The sequence below is a fragment of the Schistocerca americana genome, unplaced genomic scaffold, assembly GCF_021461395.2.
Source record: "Schistocerca americana isolate TAMUIC-IGC-003095 unplaced genomic scaffold, iqSchAmer2.1 HiC_scaffold_43, whole genome shotgun sequence".
In the NCBI taxonomy this organism is placed as follows: Eukaryota; Metazoa; Arthropoda; class Insecta; order Orthoptera; family Acrididae; genus Schistocerca; species Schistocerca americana.
The window spans coordinates 1,225,641-1,244,579 of NW_025726159.1; the positions used below are offsets into that span (position 1 = coordinate 1,225,641).

At 43.7% G+C, this 18,939-nt stretch overlaps 1 pseudogene; it reads left to right on the top strand.

Annotated features, from left to right (window-relative positions):
* The first annotated feature begins 18,059 nt into the window (after window positions 1–18,059).
* Window positions 18,060–18,177, top strand: LOC124582929 (annotated as a pseudogene).
* Window positions 18,178–18,939: the final 762 nt, after the last annotated feature.

Genomic DNA, 18,939 nt, shown 5'->3' on the forward strand with positions numbered 1-18,939 from the left:
ACTCGCCTTCTTTTTCATTCTGTTCGAAAGTATATACTATTACCTTCGCGAACCAGTCTCAAAATCCAGCTGCTACCCTCAGCTCTGGCTTACAGTCATTTTACAGGATACAGTTGCAAACTGATGTTATTTACTCGGTGAAAGTAAAATTTAAAATTTTACTACAGTTACAAATAAAACACATGTGCATACACAATCATAGAATTGTTACTTCTATAGCATTGCTGGTAAGTTAATGCAAAATAAAAATATAATTACTAAACATAAAATATATATTTTTAACATATTGAAAATACGAGGGCTGTCCAGAAAGTAAGTTCCGATCGGTCGCAAATGGACACCACAGTGAAAACCTGATGAACCTTTGCATAGATGTGTTGGGTAGTGTCTCTAGTATGACCGTCGATCGCATCAAAACGCTCTTTTCAGTTATGAGTGCACTGTGAGCGAGTATAGGTTCCTAGAACAACGATGTCTCCCGCCAAGTAGGAGGGTCCGCTGAGAGGCTTCGCCTTAATGAATGCAGCCCATCTAACACAACTGCCACGCATTTCCTTCTTCTTGGAAATTCTCAGCTGCACTCTACAGGGGCAGTGAAGACGCTCCTGCAGCCTTTTCGATGGGAAGTGTTCGATCACCCACAACACAGCCCTAATTGGCTCGTCCTATCATCTCTGTTCACATGAAACGCTGGATATGAAGACAACACTTGGGCGCAGGCTACGTGCTAGAGACCAGTGTAGAGAATTACTGGAAAGCACAGGTGGCTGCCTTCTGTGACGATGGTGTTGGAAATTTGGTATAACGCTCCGACAAATGTCTAAGTCGGAGCGGCGACTATGTAGAGAAGTATCTGGAAAGTGTAGCTAACTCTTACAAATAAACTATTTCTGATTTTTTACTATGGTTTCCATTTGGACACAGATCGGAACTTACTTTCTAGACAACCCTAGTATAAAAGGTACTCTTTACAAAATGAATATATTATTGAAGTCTATGGCCTTCTCCTTGATAAATTTAAGTTTGTTAAATTATATTTTCCTGTTTATTACTTTCGTCATTGCGGAAACCATCTCTGAGGAAAGTGAGAACTTTGTCGTAGGAGGCTGCAGCCCTCTTGGTACCTGCTGCTGAGGATTACGAAGAATAAGATGCTGAGGAATCGCCTCCCACTCTCGTGAAGACGGCTGACCGACTCCTTATTCCGCGATCTCCAAATCTGCTTCCCAAAAATGTATCACCACCCACGTCTTTCACACAATAAACCTCAGAAGCGTAATGTAGACATTCCCAACAGCCATTCCCTGTTCCCACTGATGGGATTCCTCGCCAAAGTACTGCACCCTGATAGGACCTTTCAAATCTTTATTTCCAACAGGAACTGGAACACGCCTGCCGTCAAGGGATATTCACTGCACCTTAAGCCGCAACAGTGGGCTCCAACTGCGACCCATTCAGAAGGATTATGGGAAGACGGCCACGATGGACAAAGCTCTTCTTCTCGCAGATATCGGACACCATCTCTGGCATACACAATAGCGGTCAGAAATGATGTATGACAATGTGTCCTGAAAATTCGGTGGTACCTTTTGTTGCACCCTCTTTGTGAGAAGAGCGCAATAGCGACAGCTTTCCAAAGTGCTCTGAAATTGCCATACCATTGATTGCTGCTCATCAGACACTATGTATTCCAAAGTATTAGAACACCTCTATTTAATGCGGAATTCATCACTAGATGTGGCGAGTGGCGAATCTGCCGGTACAACAAGATACAGGGCGTGTTGTGTTCTCAGCAGGAAAGCACCAACAGGAGAATGGATCTGTCAGGAGAACGTGAACTACTCATTGCAACTCTTCCGAGTAACAAACCCACCAGATTCAGCCCTACTAAAGCTTGAAACGGGACTTGGTCCTCTAGCATTAATTTTCCTCAACAGTAGTTGTCGATACCAGTATTATTTTTCAAATTTTGGACAGGTCAGTGTTGTCTCAGCAGCTATTCTGAAAACTTTCACACAATTTTATACACAATATTTTATATTGCAAGATAAAAGACATGAAAAGGAATTACTATATTTTCGACGTTACAATCGATAAGTACTAGCTCTGAATGTACAGTTAAAATTACTTGTTTTTTAAAACATTTGAAAGTACGAATTATTTGACACACTTAAATTTTCTATTTATTAATTACGCAATCTAGTACTGTTTACTATGTTTATTTCTGGATTCATTGATGAAATAATAATCGAAACTAATAGAAATTCATTTGTCAAGAAAACTTGTAAACCCTTTGGAATATTGTTATTTCTGCTGAGTGAGCCTGCCTCTGATGTGATCGGTCGTATTTTTATATTTTGGGCAAACAATGTAATTTCGGCTTTGTTAATGTGAAAATTCAAAAGACGGTATGACATACTAAAATGTGACAAAATATATTAACATTAACAACAAAAATTCTGCAACAACAATCTTCAAATTTATTTAGATCAATTCAACCATAAGGAACTAAAATGTGAGAATTTCAGCTCCAAGAGTCAGACCTCTAGATTACAAGAACTGGAGCCTACTCTTACACGAAAAGCTAAGTAAACTAGAAAGTTGATTGTAATCGTCACTTCACTCAAATTTTTCATAAAAGGCTTTGCTTATTGTGGACAAGAGATAGAATCAGGAAGGAGGGGGGAGTTTGCAACCTGCATAATGAAGTGAATATGCGAAGGAAGAACCACACCAAAACCAAGACCAGATAGATCTCATACACTGACAGACAGGGACAGTCCACAATTACGGAGGGTGGACGTAAGAAATCGCATGAAATCAGCAGATGTTCCAAAGCGCCATCAACAATCCAGCTAGCGCAATGCCTGTGCGTAGGGAGTTAAAAGGAATGGGTTGCAATTGTCGGGCAGCTCCTCATAAGCCACACATATCTCTAGTCAGTTCTGAGAGACGCTTGAGGAGATGTAAAAAGAGTGACGCCACTGCACAGTGGATGACTGGAAACGACGTATTTATAGCAGCGAATCACGCTACACCCTGATGCAATCCGATGGAATGGTTTGGGTTTGGCGAATGCCTGGACAACTTTGCCTGCCATCATATACACATGGAAAAAAATCACGACACCAAGAAGGAGTTATCCGACATAAACGAAAGTTGGTAGGCGTGTTTTCACATCTGAAAAATGACGTGTATTCAAATATCGCACCATTGACATAAGAGTGGCGCCTGTAGCGTCACTATGAGGACGCAAATCAGGTTTGCTTTAAATACACGCTGCAGTGATCGTGAGCGTCAGTTGCCTTTAAGACTGGACGTGGTGAGTTGATGTTACTCAAGAATGCCTTTAAGCCGACAAAGACCCTATTAGCAACACTTGATTGAATTTGGGCGAGGTCGTGTAATACAGCTAAGAGGATCTGGATGTTCCACTGCAATACTACAGAAAGACTTGGCAGGAATGTAGCCACTGTACATGATTGCTGGCAGTGGTGGTCATGAGAATGTCGCGAGAAGACAGGACACTGGACAGCCACGTGGCACTACCGAGAGGGAACAGTATCGTGTTCGGCGTACGGCTCCGGTGCGAACTGTTACAAGCCGGTTATTCCAGTGACAGCTCCGAGCCAGATGACCTGTAGCGTGAATTCCAATGATCCCAAACCACTGCCATTTGCGACTTCAATGGTATAAGCGAGAGCTCATTGGAGGGCAAGGTAGAGGCTTGTTCTGCCTCGGTGCCAGTGATGGCCGTGTGTTGGCCAGTTGAGGGTCTGAAAGCAACCTGCCTACGTACTAGATCCGCTCGACCTACACTTGGAGTTATGGTCTGGGGTGCCATTTCATATAACAGCAGAAGCACTCAGATGGCTATCCCACGCACCCTGACTGCAATATTATGCGTCAGTCTGGTGATTCGACCTGTTGTGCTGCCATTCATGAACAACATTCCAGGGGGGTGTTTTCGAACAAGATAACGCTCGCCCATATACTGCTGTTGTATCCCAACATGCTCTACAGAATGTCGACATGTTACCTTGGCCTGCTCTATCACCAGATCTGTCTCCAGGGACATTATCGGACGACAACTCCAGCGTCATGCTCTGACAGCCTTAAACGTACCTTATTGACGGACCAAGTGCAACAGGCACTGAACTCCAACCCGCAAAGTTGCACCTGTGCAACACAATGCAAGACTTTTGCGTGTTTGCATTAAATGCTCTGGCGATTACACCAGTTATTAATTTACCAGCATTTCACATTTGCAATGACTTATCTCGCGCTTACATTAAGCTGTGACCTTGCAATGTTAACCATTTAAATATGTTACTTAGACAAATGCATTCCCGAAATTTTATTACTATACACTGACTATGATTTGGTGTTGCTGTCGTCTTTCCGCCACTGTATGTTGTGCCAACAGTGAAGTATGGAGGATATGGTGTTACAGTATGAGAGTGTTTCTCGTGGTTAGGGTGTGGTCCTGTTATTGCGCTTAAGCAAACGCTAAATGCGGAACAATATAAACAAGTTTTACAGTATAGTGTACTGCCTACATTAGAGGGAGAGCGTCATTTCGAAGACGATGACTGTTTTCATTAGCACGTCAATGCACTCTCTCCTAATCCAGCATCTCTGAGGCACTGGTTTGTGGACACCAGCGTTCCTGAGATTAACTTGCCTTCCCACAATCCCGACCTGAAACCAATGAAACGCCTTCGGGACGAATGAGAATGTTGAGCTCTCTCCACACCCCAACTATCTCCGCTATTGAGTAAGAATGGGCTACCATTCGTGCACAGACTTTCAGACGCCAGACTGAAAGTGTCCCCAGCAGAGATAAGGCCGTGATGAAGGTGAATGGTAGAGACTTCCAATATTAGCCCATGTACTTTTGACCAGGTAATGCATAGGGTGTTTCAGAAGGGACTTTACAACTTTGAAAATCCATATAAATTAATTCGTAGTATCTACAGATATGATTGTAGTGTAAATTTGTAGGGATATACATCAAGTTTTGTCACACGTAGTTCGCGAATTCCGAATCGTGTCGTAAGGAGCGCTAGCGGCAGTTGCGTTAAAGATGGCTGTCTTCACTGGACCCGAGCGTGCTATCTGTGTGTTTTGGTTTTGAAGAATCGAAGTGGGCGACAACAGTTCAGTGTAATTTCCGTACCACCTTCGCTGAAGATCCCCCTAGTAGGCCTACAATTTGTGAGTGACATTGGTGTTTTGAGAAATAGGGTGCTCGGTAAGACATGGGAAATCATCATGTCGTCCAGGCCCATCTGACGACGCCGTTGAGCAACGTTTTATCAAAAGCCCTACGAAATCGACTCGGCGTGCACCTCGCGAACTGCAAATCCCACATAATATGACTGTTTGGTATGTGTTGAGAGACCGTTTGCATTTGAAACAGTACAGATTGACGATCGTACAAGCAATAAAAGACACTAACAAAATTTCTCGCAAATACTTCTGTGGGGATATGTTAAATCGATTACTTGAGGATTAACATTTCTAGGACAAAATCACCTTTTCTGACAAGTCTGCCGGCCGCGGTGGCCATGCGATTCTAGGCGCTTCAGTCTGGAACTGCGCGACTGCTACGGTCGCAGGTTCGAATCCTGCCCCGGGCTTGGATGTGTGTGATGTCCTTAGGTTAGTTATGTTTAAGTAGTTCTAAGTTCTAGGGGACTGATGACCTCAGATGTTAAGTTCCATAGTGCTCAGAACCATTTGAACCATTTGACTAGTCTAGTTTTCACTTAAGTGGCGGGGTAAACACACATAACTGTAGGATTTGTGGCAATGAAAATCCACATCAAACATTGCAACATGTCCGTGATAGCCCTAAACTGAACGTTTTTTATGCATTGAGCAAGAACAAAGTGTACGGCCCCTTCTTTTTCCGTGAGAGAATCATCAACGGTATAGTGTACATGGATATGTTACAACAATTTTTGATACCACAGATCGGTGCACACTTTATGCATGATGGTGCACCATCCCACTACCTCGCTGACATGCAAGCTTTTCTTAGTGACCACTTTCCAGATCAATGGATTGGCCGCGATGCGCCAATTGCATGGCCTCCACGTTCCCCAGACCTCACACCACTCGGTTATTTTTATGGGGATTCATTAAGGATATCGTGTTTGTACCTCCTGTGCCAGCTTCTCTATCTGAATTTAGAGCAAGAATTTACGCCGCCACTGAGCAATGTTACAGCGAGTTTGGGAAGAAATTGACTTTCAGTGGGATGTGTGCAGGGTAACCAACGGAAGCCACGTACAACATCTTTAGTTCACACTTTACGTGTTTCCCTGCGAAATAATATTAAACCCAGGTCTATATTTTCTTTCAATAAATTTATATGAATTTTTTAAAGTTGGAAAGTACTTTTTGAAACACACTGTACAGTACGTCCCCTGAAAACGACGTTTTTCTGTTGCTCTGTTCGCCTTTGTCTAGCAAGTAACAAGTGTGCGCTGTAAGTAGCCTGCTGGTACTTGAGAAATTTCTGTGTGATCACTGAGATAAAGTATGTGTGTGTGTGTGTGTGTGTGTGTGTGTGTGTGTGTGTGTGTGTGTCTGTGTGTGTGCTTGTGTGTGTGTGTGGAGGAGTGCAGGACAAGCACTTGTGGTTGCTGCGTCCATGACGAATCAGAGCGAGAAGTACTGTACTTATCTCACACACTCCAGGCGGAAAAAAGATTACATCAAGATTTAATATCATGGAATCACAGAGATAAGAGGCTGTGGAGATGGTGGCTAACGATCATATCTCACAATGTTTTTGTTTGTAGGTAATTCCCTTATTGACCTTTTATGTTCCATCCACAGTCAAGATAATTAGACGACAGGTTTGTGTACTGTGGCTGTCTTGAATAATACAAACATTGTCAGAAATGGGTAACATTTCAACATGTCGCAAATACGTGACATCAGATGGACAATTTCTCCTGTTTCTCTATGGCGTCTGAATATCAGTGTCAGCTCGCTGAATCTCTATAATTCCTTAATCCAGACAGACCAGAATGCATTTTTACTCTGAAGCGGAGTGTGCGCTGATTTGAAACTTCCTGGCAGATTTAACCTGTGTGCCGGACCAGGACTCGAATGCGGCACCTTTGCCTTTCGCTGGCGTGTGCTCTACCGATGGAGCTGTGGCAAAGCCAGGTTTCCGTAACACACTTTCTTCCAAGTGTGCAAGTCCCTCAAGATATGTCTGAGACCTGTGAAGGTTTGAAAGTAGGAGATGAGGTACCGGCGGAATTGCGGCTGTGAGGTGAGCCGGTGAGGGAGGGAGGGGGGGGGGGGGGAGTGTGTTGGCACTGTCGTGACTCTTGCTTGGGTAGCTCAGCCAGTACAGCACTTGCTCGCGAAAGGCAAACGTCTCAGATTTGAGTTCCAGTCTGGCGAGAGAATGTCACAGAACTATCACGGGCTGATCAGAGAGCCGTTTGAAGTTCCAGTTTTTCGCCAGCCTTTAGTACTGTATATACACTCCTGGAAATTGAAATAAGAACACCATGAATTCATTGTCCCAGGAAGGGGAAACTTTATTGACACATTCCTGGGGTCAGATACATCACATGATCATACTGACAGAACCACAGGCACATAGACGCAGGCAACAGAGCATGCACAATGTCGGCACTAGTACAGTGTATATCCACCTTTTGCAGCAATGCAGGTTGCTATTCTCCCATGGAGACGATCGTAGAGATGCTGGATGTAGTCCTGTGGAACGGCTTGCCATGCCATTTCCACCTGGCGCCTCAGTTGGACCAGCGTTCGTGCTGGACGTGCAGACCGCGTGAGACGACGCTTCATCCAGTCCCAAACATGCTAAATGGGGGACAGATCCGGAGATCTTGCTGGCCAGGGTAGTTGACTTACACCTTCTAGAGCACGTTGGGTGGCACGGGATACATGCGGTCGTGCATTGTCCTGTTGAAACAGCAAGTTCCCTTGCCGGTCTAGGAATGGTAGAACGATGGGTTCGATGACGGTTTGGATGTACCGTGCACTATTCAGTGTCCCCTTGTAACCTCCCCCCTCACTTACCGACCTTAATGACAGTGAAAATTTAAACCGCGTGTACCTAATGGAAATTTGGGAAAAGCAATCGTCACCGAAGTTAATCTATCGGTAAAGAGGGAGGAAAGGGTTACATCTAAATGAAAGGAAAAATGCAAATGAAACTGGTGGAAATTAATTTTGAAAAGGGGTAAAGTTAATAAAGAAAGTAAATGTGCGGCCGTTACGTTAACAATTAACTAGCGGTAATTAGATATTTGAGATTTGGGGGAAATCACGGTCGCCAGTCCTAAGGACAATTACTATAGTAGCTGAAAAAGAAAGGTTATTACACATATAATTAGCACTAGAAGCGTGGCAATTGAAGGTTGACACGTGTAGTGTGAAAACTGAAAGTTTGTCAGAAGTAATAAATTTCGCTACACCCTGACTTAATTTAGCAAAAGAATTAATAAAACCGGAAAATCGAAAGTTAATTTAGTGACTGAAGTTAATAGTGAGCTTTCTTTCTGAAGCACATCGGAATTCAGTAAAATACAGTTAGTCTTGGACTACCTCAACAATCGTTTCAAAAGCTACTTGAATCTACGCAATTTAGAAATAAGAGATTTAACTTTGATCTTGAATTAAATGACTCTGAACAATTAACAATAGTAAAATGTAGTACGTACCAAGCTGAGCTGCAGTCACAGGTAAGCTAAAATACGGTAACAAAGCTCGCACTCTTAATTCGTGCTTGTGTAATCTGAATATTGTAGCCAGCTCTGAGACTTTAACTGAACTTTGAAATTAAAGCAGTGAAATGGAATTATGCTGGCGTTTGAATTTCAACGACACTCGGGTTCATTTCGGAAAAGGAAGGGACCCTGCTTGGCAATGCAATTGGGACAATGAGCAACAAAGGTTCATGCTAAGTTGCTGTAATTTTGCGAGGCAAATGGAACAATTTGAAAAGCTGAGGTCTGCCATACAGTTCTGAAACTTTACGTGCTTTTAGTCTTCCTTGTTGGTTGATTGAAGGTTTGAAGCCGTCGATCGAGGAGGTGGCGACAGTCACTCATTGTCGGCCGTCGCTGTTGCAGAAGCTGGATGTTGGCGCGCCTTCTTCTCGACACGGTCACCAGGCGAAACGGGCTCTTGATGTGCGCCAGCTAATGCTTCCCGTCCGCGACACCATGTCAGAAACTATCATCGCGAGTCGAGCGCAATTACTTGCTGCCAAACCCCGAAAGCGCGGCAACTCGCGGGAGCGTCACACGACACCTGCTCCACTCGCTACTCCCGCCAGACTCTCACCGTTCTGCCCGCGCTCCACGCGGCAGAGTTAACACTACCAAAGATCCTACACACTTTGATTCGTCACACGACCTATCGACGTAATCGTTCGATAGCAGTTTTCCCTAGGCAAGACCCAGCGTAAAAATACAAATAATATTTACGAAACAAACCAATTATACATCGACATGAGTGCATAAATATATATATACAAACAGTAAAACAATTACAATATATAAAGAGACAGAAATGTCATATCTTGAGGTAACAAAACAAGGAAAAAAAATAATAGTACAATAGATGGAAATAGGAGTATATGCATTTCCGGCGTTACACGTGCCCCACATTGTCTGAGGATGTTCGTGTAACGTAAACAGACTCAGAAAATGTCCCAAAAAAGAAACAGCGGAAATGCATATGCTCAAAACATCAACAAAATTTAGCATTCGTCTAATTAATCATAAATCAATTTTTAGACCATAATAATTGAGTGGGGGCACTCCTAATCTTATTCCACTCTGTCATCTTGCACAAAATAAAACAGGTTGACAACATATTAAAATTCATAGAAGATATAGAAAATGGTTTAGCTATTCCAAAATCATTAAAATTCGTAACACTATGAGAAATGGAATACTATTTGCAAAATTAATCAGAGTACATGGTCATAGAAAACAGGTATATCAAAATACGCAAATTAATAATTAATTAGACTACACATTTTATATAACCTTTTCATAATTAATATTCTCGTCACGAGAATCTACTTAACGCTAAACAAGAAAATAATATTCAGTAGATCGAAAAAAACATAAATATTGACAGCAGAATTCTTTCAGCTGTCCGGGAAGAAAAACTATTCCGCCTTTCGTACTCGCAAGTACAAAGAATGCCGACAGCGGCACAAGAGCCAACAGCGACACAAGAGCCGACAGCGGCTCGCCTCGCCAGTATTGTTGCGCCCGCGTGTGCGGCACGCTTGATCTCACTCGCCCTTGTGACGGCGTTTCCAGAACGTCCGTTTCACTGAATTCTTTAGGAAAAACTCACTCCCGAGTAATCTCAAGGAGTCCCTTAATACTATCACAGTGGATAACTCAACACTGTCCATCATCACACGCATGTACTAGCCTGAAACTTAAAACAGCGTCTAAGTACATCGGCAATGACTAGTAAAACACATATTCATGAAATCTTACAGCTAGTTACAAAATCATATTTACGTTGCTTAATCTACTGTGACTCAGCTGAAAACTTAAATTAGCAGCTTGGATTTTTCAATTGATAAATAATCACTCTCTCTTAAATCATTTAGTCAAAATTAATTACTTATTAATTACAACTTCTTTAATGTCCTCTTGGTCAGTCAAAAGCATGGCAATCTAGCAAACCTTAAATCTTACACTCTATGTTTACATATTGTACAAATTACCCATTGTGTGGTATTAATCGATCCTAGGTTGGTACAATTTCAAATCTATTATATTTCGTATACCTAATAGCTTTCCAGAGCTTGGATACTCTAAACAATAAGCATTTGTGTGAGGTATACCAATGACTTTATATGGTCCATTATAAACAAACTTAAATTTAGAGATTTCATTGTCTATCTCGCTCGATTTCTCATGAGCTTTTACAAGTACTAAGTCTCCGATCGCAAACTTAGCAAAACGCGCTTTAGCGTCATGACGACGTATGCGAGCATCGGCTTTTAGCTTCATTACTTCTCGCAAACGATCTTTTTTCACACCAATACTAATGTTAATCCGTGGAGGGAATTTGATTATCTCTTCCAATTCACTTTCTACACTTTTGTCAATGCCGAAATTCCTCATGTTATGGCAGTTCAAACTCATACCTACGTCAATACCATTCGGCCAGTTAACAATGTGTATAGGCTGGTATTGCCTATGCACACCGTCTCCTGCCTCGTCAAAACTAACTACTATTGTTTTATCTTGGGACGTACATGTCAAAGTTTTGCTTTCGCAGTTAATCACTGCACGGTACTTTAATAGCCAATCTAACCCGATAATTACTTCCGTAGTTAAGTCAGGCACGACGACAAACTCTTGTTCAAATCGTGCCCCACATATCTCGAAGTTGACAAAACTCTGTTTTGTGACCGGTTTACTGGCCTTCCCAGTAGCACCGATAATTTTCACTCCTGTTACTGGCATAACTACGATGCCAGGTCTGTCTTTCAGTAACTCAAATATTTCCCCAGATACAGCACTCAATTCTGCACCGGTGTCAATCAACACGTTTAGTTGTAGGTCGTGCATATTAACAGACACTACTATCTGTCTACACTTGTCCTCGACTGTTTCTTTATTTTCCCACAGTAAATCCTCGTCTATATCCAGGTCATTCCAGAAAAAACCATCCGGCTTTGATCCTAAATCCGGTTTATCTGGCGGCTTTTTCAGCCTCTGTTCACATACAGTTTTAATTTCAACACGTTTGTCCTGAGGCTTAGTCTGTAGCGTCGCCTCCAATACCGAAACCTTTTCCTGTAACTCGTCAACTAGTGAGTGTTGCATTGCTATCAATTCACTAATTGTCACCTTCGTTGATTCCTCTTTAGTCAGATTGATCTCATCTGCCAATCTACCTGGAGAAATGTGCCCAGTAGCATCTGAAATTACTTCCTCTGGATCTGCGCAACCCACACTGCTATCGTCTGACCGTATAACGTCAGCTCTAACCTCATACACACTGTAATCTACGTGGTTTTCTACCAATCGTGTCCGGCTATCACTAAAATTTTCGTAATCTTTCTCCTTAATACTCTCGTAACGTTTAAACTGGAGGTTTGCGTCGGATGGGTCGGCTACTTCTATCACTATAACTTTCGGTAAAGTCTGCCGGTTAGGGCCAGAACTTTCCGTTACTACTTCAACATCTAACTCCTGCGGGACGAAACACGACGAATCTTGCTCGTGCTCCCCATTAACATCAACTATTTCTGGTAAAGTCTGCCGGTTAGGGCCAGAACTTTCAATCACTTCACAAATACTATCTTCCTGTGGGACGAGACGCGGCAAATACTGCACGCGCTCCCCATAAACACTTCTCCCATACAGACCCCTATAATCTCTTAGTTCGTCGTATAAGCGACCGAACTGCCTTAACCAGACCTCATCCCTCTCTGCATCCCCTCGCTCGATGACGGACGTTTTATCCGACATCTGATCTTCTCTCAACAATTGCGAATCATTCTTAAACTCAATCTCCAGTTCCGCTGTGGGTATTACAGCTGGCACCTTATAATCGATTTCCGGAACACTACTTAAATTGTTCTCACTGACAGTGAATGTACCTTCTACTGCCGTGTATACAGCTGATTTACTACTTGTGGGCGCACTCCTTTCTCTTAACACTGGCACACTCTCCCGCCGTTGATTATTCCACACGGAATTTTCATACCGACGACACCTGGGTTTTCTCCTGCTATTGGGCCGCCAAAATTTCTCCACGCCCGGTCGGCCCCTCACCGGCGCGGCTAATGGTTTCCCTGTCTCGTCCCAGCAGATACGGTCCCCGGATGCTGCTGAGGCGGCTGATCACACCCTCTGGCGTTATTACTATTCTGTGAAGCCCGTATCACGTTAGTATGATACTGGTTTCCGTCATTCCTGTTATTATTTGCATTGTACCGATTGTTATTACGATCCGAACCATTATTGTTATTGCTGCCATGGTTGCGGTATGCATTATTCCCATGGTTATCGTTGCTGTGGTCCCCGTTGTTGTTACCACGGCCTCTACCACTGTCGCGATTATTGCGCCAATTGTCCTCGTCCTCCACTCTTTCCAGGAAATCATTTATTGTCCTGTAATTGCTTCCTACGTAGCGTTTTGTGTCATCTGGAAGCTTTTTGTAGAGTTCCCAGACTATTTCGGATTCCGAGCGGCGATCACGCAAGTATTCCAACTTGCGGATCCAGCCCTCACAAAACTCCTTCATCGAACCGCGCGAATTTGCATCGAAAGGCCTCGATACGACAAATTCGCGCCAGACACTTTGCTGTTTTTGCTCTGACCAGTATTCAGCCAGAAACAAATTTTTAAATTCGTCAAAAGTCAGGTTCGTAATGTTGAGGTTTAAGCCCCAACGCTTGGCATCACCAGCCAACACATCAATAATCGCATTAATTTTTCTCTCATCAGTCCATGATCTGGGTAAAACTCTTTCACAATTTTTAATGAAATCCATCGGGTGTATACCGCCTTTTTTCAAGGGGTCGAACCGCTCCTCTTTCGTCAACAACTCCGAACTATGTGCACAGATTGGCACATAGCTCTGTTTTTCGTCAAGTTTCCGTTCTAATTCCGACACCCTCGTAATCACTTGGCAAGTGGTTGTCGCAAGCGTTTCCACTTCCCTCTTTTTTTCTTCGCAGGTATTAGCCTGCTTCGTCACTTTGGTATCTACTTCGGATACTAAAGCCTTTAAAGTTTCCACCTTCTGTTGATCCTCTTTTCTCACTAATTGAATTTGTTCCGTCACCTTATTCTCGATGATCGGAGCAACTGCGTCTCCTACACTTTTCTCGATCCTGCTAATTTCGGAATCAAAACGAGTATTTATGCTCGCAATTTCCGCCTGAACGCCTATCATTTCCTGTTTAAGATTACCGATTTCGGTATTAATCACGACAATATCGTCTTTGATTTTATCAACTTTTGTGTTAACAACTTCAATATTGTTGTTAACAACATTAATAGCTTTGTTCTGACTGTCTAGCTTTCGTTCAATTTTTTCAGACTGAGCTTCTTGCTTGGCCGATTGACTCTTGATTTCGTTAATCAAAACATTCAATAAATCAGTTAAATTCCCGGAAACTACCGGTTTTACTTCCGTAGCGGCTTCCGCTTTAATTGTCCCCCCGTATTCGTCATCAAGGGATTCAGATTTGATTTTCACTTCCGATTCCGAAACATTTTCTAAAGTTTGGAATTCCATTTCTGCTCTTTGTTGCGTTTCGGCGGTCGCGTCTTTCATGTTCGCCGCCTGCCCCTGAACAATGGGTACCGCGGTGCGCGTTTCCCACTGTTCGACCGATTGTTCCGTATCCAAGTCTACCAAATTTTGGTAATTGTTGCCTTCACTCATTTTAATAATTTTCAATATAAATGCCAAATCTCAAATCTAATTAGGATTCCTCACACTAATATTCTCGCTGACGTATCGACCATTTCGTAACCAGTACTTTGTTACGAGATTTGTACAATGCAAAATTCGTGTCCAGAACAACCTCAAAACTGAAGATTGTCCTGTCACGGTCGCCACGTGTAACCTCCCCCCTCACTTACCGACCTTAATGACAGTGAAAATTTAAACCGCGTGTACCTAATGGAAATTTGGGAAAAGCAATCGTCACCGAAGTTAATCTATCGGTAAAGAGGGAGGAAAGGGTTACATCTAAATGAAAGGAAAAATGCAAATGAAACTGGTGGAAATTAATTTTGAAAAGGGGTAAAGTTAATAAAGAAAGTAAATGTGCGGCCGTTACGTTAACAATTAACTAGCGGTAATTAGATATTTGAGATTTGGGGGAAATCACGGTCGCCAGTCCTAAGGACAATTACTATAGTAGCTGAAAAAGAAAGGTTATTACACATATAATTAGCACTAGAAGCGTGGCAATTGAAGGTTGACACGTGTAGTGTGAAAACTGAAAGTTTGTCAGAAGTAATAAATTTCGCTACACCCTGACTTAATTTAGCAAAAGAATTAATAAAACCGGAAAATCGAAAGTTAATTTAGTGACTGAAGTTAATAGTGAGCTTTCTTTCTGAAGCACATCGGAATTCAGTAAAATACAGTTAGTCTTGGACTACCTCAACAATCGTTTCAAAAGCTACTTGAATCTACGCAATTTAGAAATAAGAGATTTAACTTTGATCTTGAATTAAATGACTCTGAACAATTAACAATAGTAAAATGTAGCACGTACCAAGCTGAGCTGCAGTCACAGGTAAGCTAAAATACGGTAACAAAGCTCGCACTCTTAATTCGTGCTTGTGTAATCTGAATATTGTAGCCAGCTCTGAGACTTTAACTGAACTTTGAAATTAAAGCAGTGAAATGGAATTGTGCTGGCGTTTGAATTTCAACGACACTCGGGTTCATTTCGGAAAAGGAAGGGACCCTGCTTGGCAATGCAATTGGGACAATGAGCAACAAAGGTTCATGCTAAGTTGCTGTAATTTTGCGAGGCAAATGGAACAATTTGAAAAGCTGAGGTCTGCCATACAGTTCTGAAACTTTACGTGCTTTTAGTCTTCCTTGTTGGTTGATTGAAGGTTTGAAGCCGTCGATCGAGGAGGTGGCGACAGTCACTCATTGTCGGCCGTCGCTGTTGCAGAAGCTGGATGTTGGCGCGCCTTCTTCTCGACATGGTCACCAGGCGAAACGGGCTCTTGATGTGCGCCAGCTAATGCTTCCCGTCCGCGACACCATGTCAGAAACTATCATCGCGAGTCGAGCGCAATTACTTGCTGCCAAACCCCGAAAGCGCGGCAACTCGCGGGAGCGTCACACGACACCTGCTCCACTCGCTACTCCCGCCAGACTCTCACCGTTCTGCCCGCGCTCCACGCGGCAGAGTTAACACTACCAAAGATCCTAAACACTTTGATTCGTCACACGACCTATCGACGTAATCGTTCGATAGCAGTTTTCCCTAGGCAAGACCCAGCGTAAAAATACAAATAATATTTACGAAACAAACCAATTATACATCGACATGAGTGCATAAATATATATATACAAACAGTAAAACAATTACAATATATAAAGAGACAGAAATGTCATATCTTGAGGTAACAAAACAAGGAAAAAAAATAATAGTACAATAGATGGAAATAGGAGTATATGCATTTCCGGCGTTACACCCTCGACGATCACCAGTGGTGTACGGCCAGTGTAGGAGATCGCTCCCCACGTCATGATGCCGGGTGTTGGCCCTGTGTGCCTCGGTCGTATGCAGTCCTGATTGTGGCGCTCACCTGCACGGCGCCAAACACGCATACGACCATCATTGGCACCAAGGCAGAAGCGACTCTCATCGCTGAAGACGACACGTCTCCATTCGTCCCTCCATTCACGCCTGTCGCGACACCACTGGAGGCGGGCTGCACGATGTTGGGGCGTGAGCGGAAGACGGCCTAACGGTGTGCGGGACCGTAGCCAAGCTTCATGGAGACGGTTGCGAATGGTCCTCGCCGATACCCCAGGAGCAACAGTGTCCCTAATTTGCTGGGAAGTGGCGGTGCTGTCCCCTACGGCACTGCGTAGGATCCTACGGTCTTGGCGTGCATCCGTGCGTCGCTGCGGTCCGGTCCCAGGTCGACGGGCACGTGCACCTTCCGCCGACCACTGGCGACAACATCGATGTACTGTGGAGACCTCACGCCCCACGTGTTGAGCAATTCGGCGGTACGTCCACCCGGCCTCCCGCATGCCCACTATACGCCCTCGCTCAAAGTCCGTCAACTGCACATACGGTTCACGTCCACGCTGTCGCGGCGTGCTACGAGTGTTAAAGACTGCGATGGAGCTCCGTATGCCACGGCAAACTGGCTGACACTAACGGCGGCGGTGCACAAATGCTGCGCAGCTAGCGCCATTCGACGGCCAACACCGCGGTTCCTGGTGTGTCCGCTGTGCCGTGAGTGTGATCATTGCTTGTACAGCCCTCTCGCAGTGTCCGGAGCAAGTATGGTGGGTCTGACACACCGGTGTCAATGTGTTCTTTTTTCCATTTCCAGGAGTGTAGTTTCAGACTGATTTCCCGGTGGCAGTTAGTAAATTATCCACAATATAAGGAGGGATTGAAAATATTACATATGTCAAAAAGATGACGGTTTGGAGATACTTACGTCTTGCGTCTTCTTATAAACAATAAAAAGTAACTAACTGGGAGATTATTTAAATATTTCAAGGTTTTAGATGACATTTAATACATATTCTCTGTTGCGAATTCAAGCACATTATAAGGTTTGTTTTTGTAGAGGGCCCGCCCTGAGCACAACACAATTCTTATCTTTTCTTTTATTTCCCAAACACGTTTCGCTGAAGTTTCAGCATCTTCAGTGGGTCTTTATTATCTTTCTTAAAACAGGAAAAATGCTCTTTACTGCTTGTACACAAATAAATGTGAGTTTTTATACGTTGTTTACAAGTCTGAAAAACCCGAAGAATATATCTATATATATATTTTGTCACCACATGCTGTGGTTTTCCTGGTTGGAGTTGGGTTGTTTTTGGGGGAGGAGACCAGACAGCTCTTATCGAATTAGCGAAGGATGGGGGAGGAAGTCGGCCGTGCCCTTTCAAAGGAACCATCCCGGCATTTGCCTGGAGGGATTTAGGGAAATCACGGAAAACCTAAATCAGGATGGCCGGACGCGGGATTGAACCGTCGACCTCCCGAATGCGAGTCCAGTGTGCTAGCCACTGGTTGTCCTGGATTTTATGTTGTTTATTGTAGTTGTTTCTTTCAAAGTTATGATCAACTAATTCCATGTGGAAGATTGTGTGTCTATGTGTGCATTTGCACTATATTTCCCTTACTTTTTCAGGCTTCCCCATTATCTTCACTGTGAATACCGGCACTAAGTAGCTTTCACTTTCACTGTTTATAAAATACAAAAACAAGATGGAAGACAACTGAACAGTTGAAAGTTTCCTGGGCGAGAGTTCTGAATCATTGTAAGCTGTATCTGGCAACGGCCTTCCCGCAGTGGATACACCGGTTCCTGCCAGATCACCGAAGTTAAGCGCTGTTGGGCGTGGCTGGCACTGGGATGGGTGACCGTCAGGGCCGCCATGCGCTGTTGCCATTTTTCGGGGTGCACTCAGCCTGGTGATGCCAATTAAGGAGCTACTCGACCGGGAACCATCATAACTACCGGTAGAGTGGTGAGCTGACCACACGCCCCTCCTATCCGCATCCTCAGCGGAGGATGATACGGCGGTCGGATGGTCCCGATGGGCCACTTGTGGCCTGAAGACGGAGTGCTTTTGTATCTGCCATTGTGTGTGTGTGTGTGTGTGTGTGTGTGAAGAGGGGGGGGGGGGGTTGGGGTGTTCATGATCTGTTGTTGTCCAATAGTTCTTTGAAGGCAGAGAATAGAGTTCCATCGTAGAGAACTGTATATTCATTTATTATTTGTTTTCCTTTGACTATGGCTTTTTGTATTCGATAGTTTTCTACAATTATTAGCTTTCGTGGGGGCTGTTGTCGCAGTTGGGAATTATCAAGTCAGGTTGATGTCTGTTGGGCTGCATTTCATGTCCATAAGGTGATCAGCAAAATGTAGAGAGACAGCTGATACTCATACAGTGAAGGCTTTCACCACCGGATGGTACTGTTGTTGATAATTCTTCCGGGTTATATGGCCATGGTCCATGGAATTCTTCTATTCCTAACGTTTCGTCCAATACTACGTTGGACATCCTCAGAGGTATGGCTGGTCCTGCTGAGTCCTGCCAACAGTCGGCACGACTCAGCAGGACCAGCCATACCTCTGAGGATGTAGGAATAGAAGAATTCCATGGACCACGGCCATATAACCCGGAAGAATTATCAACAGACAGCTGTT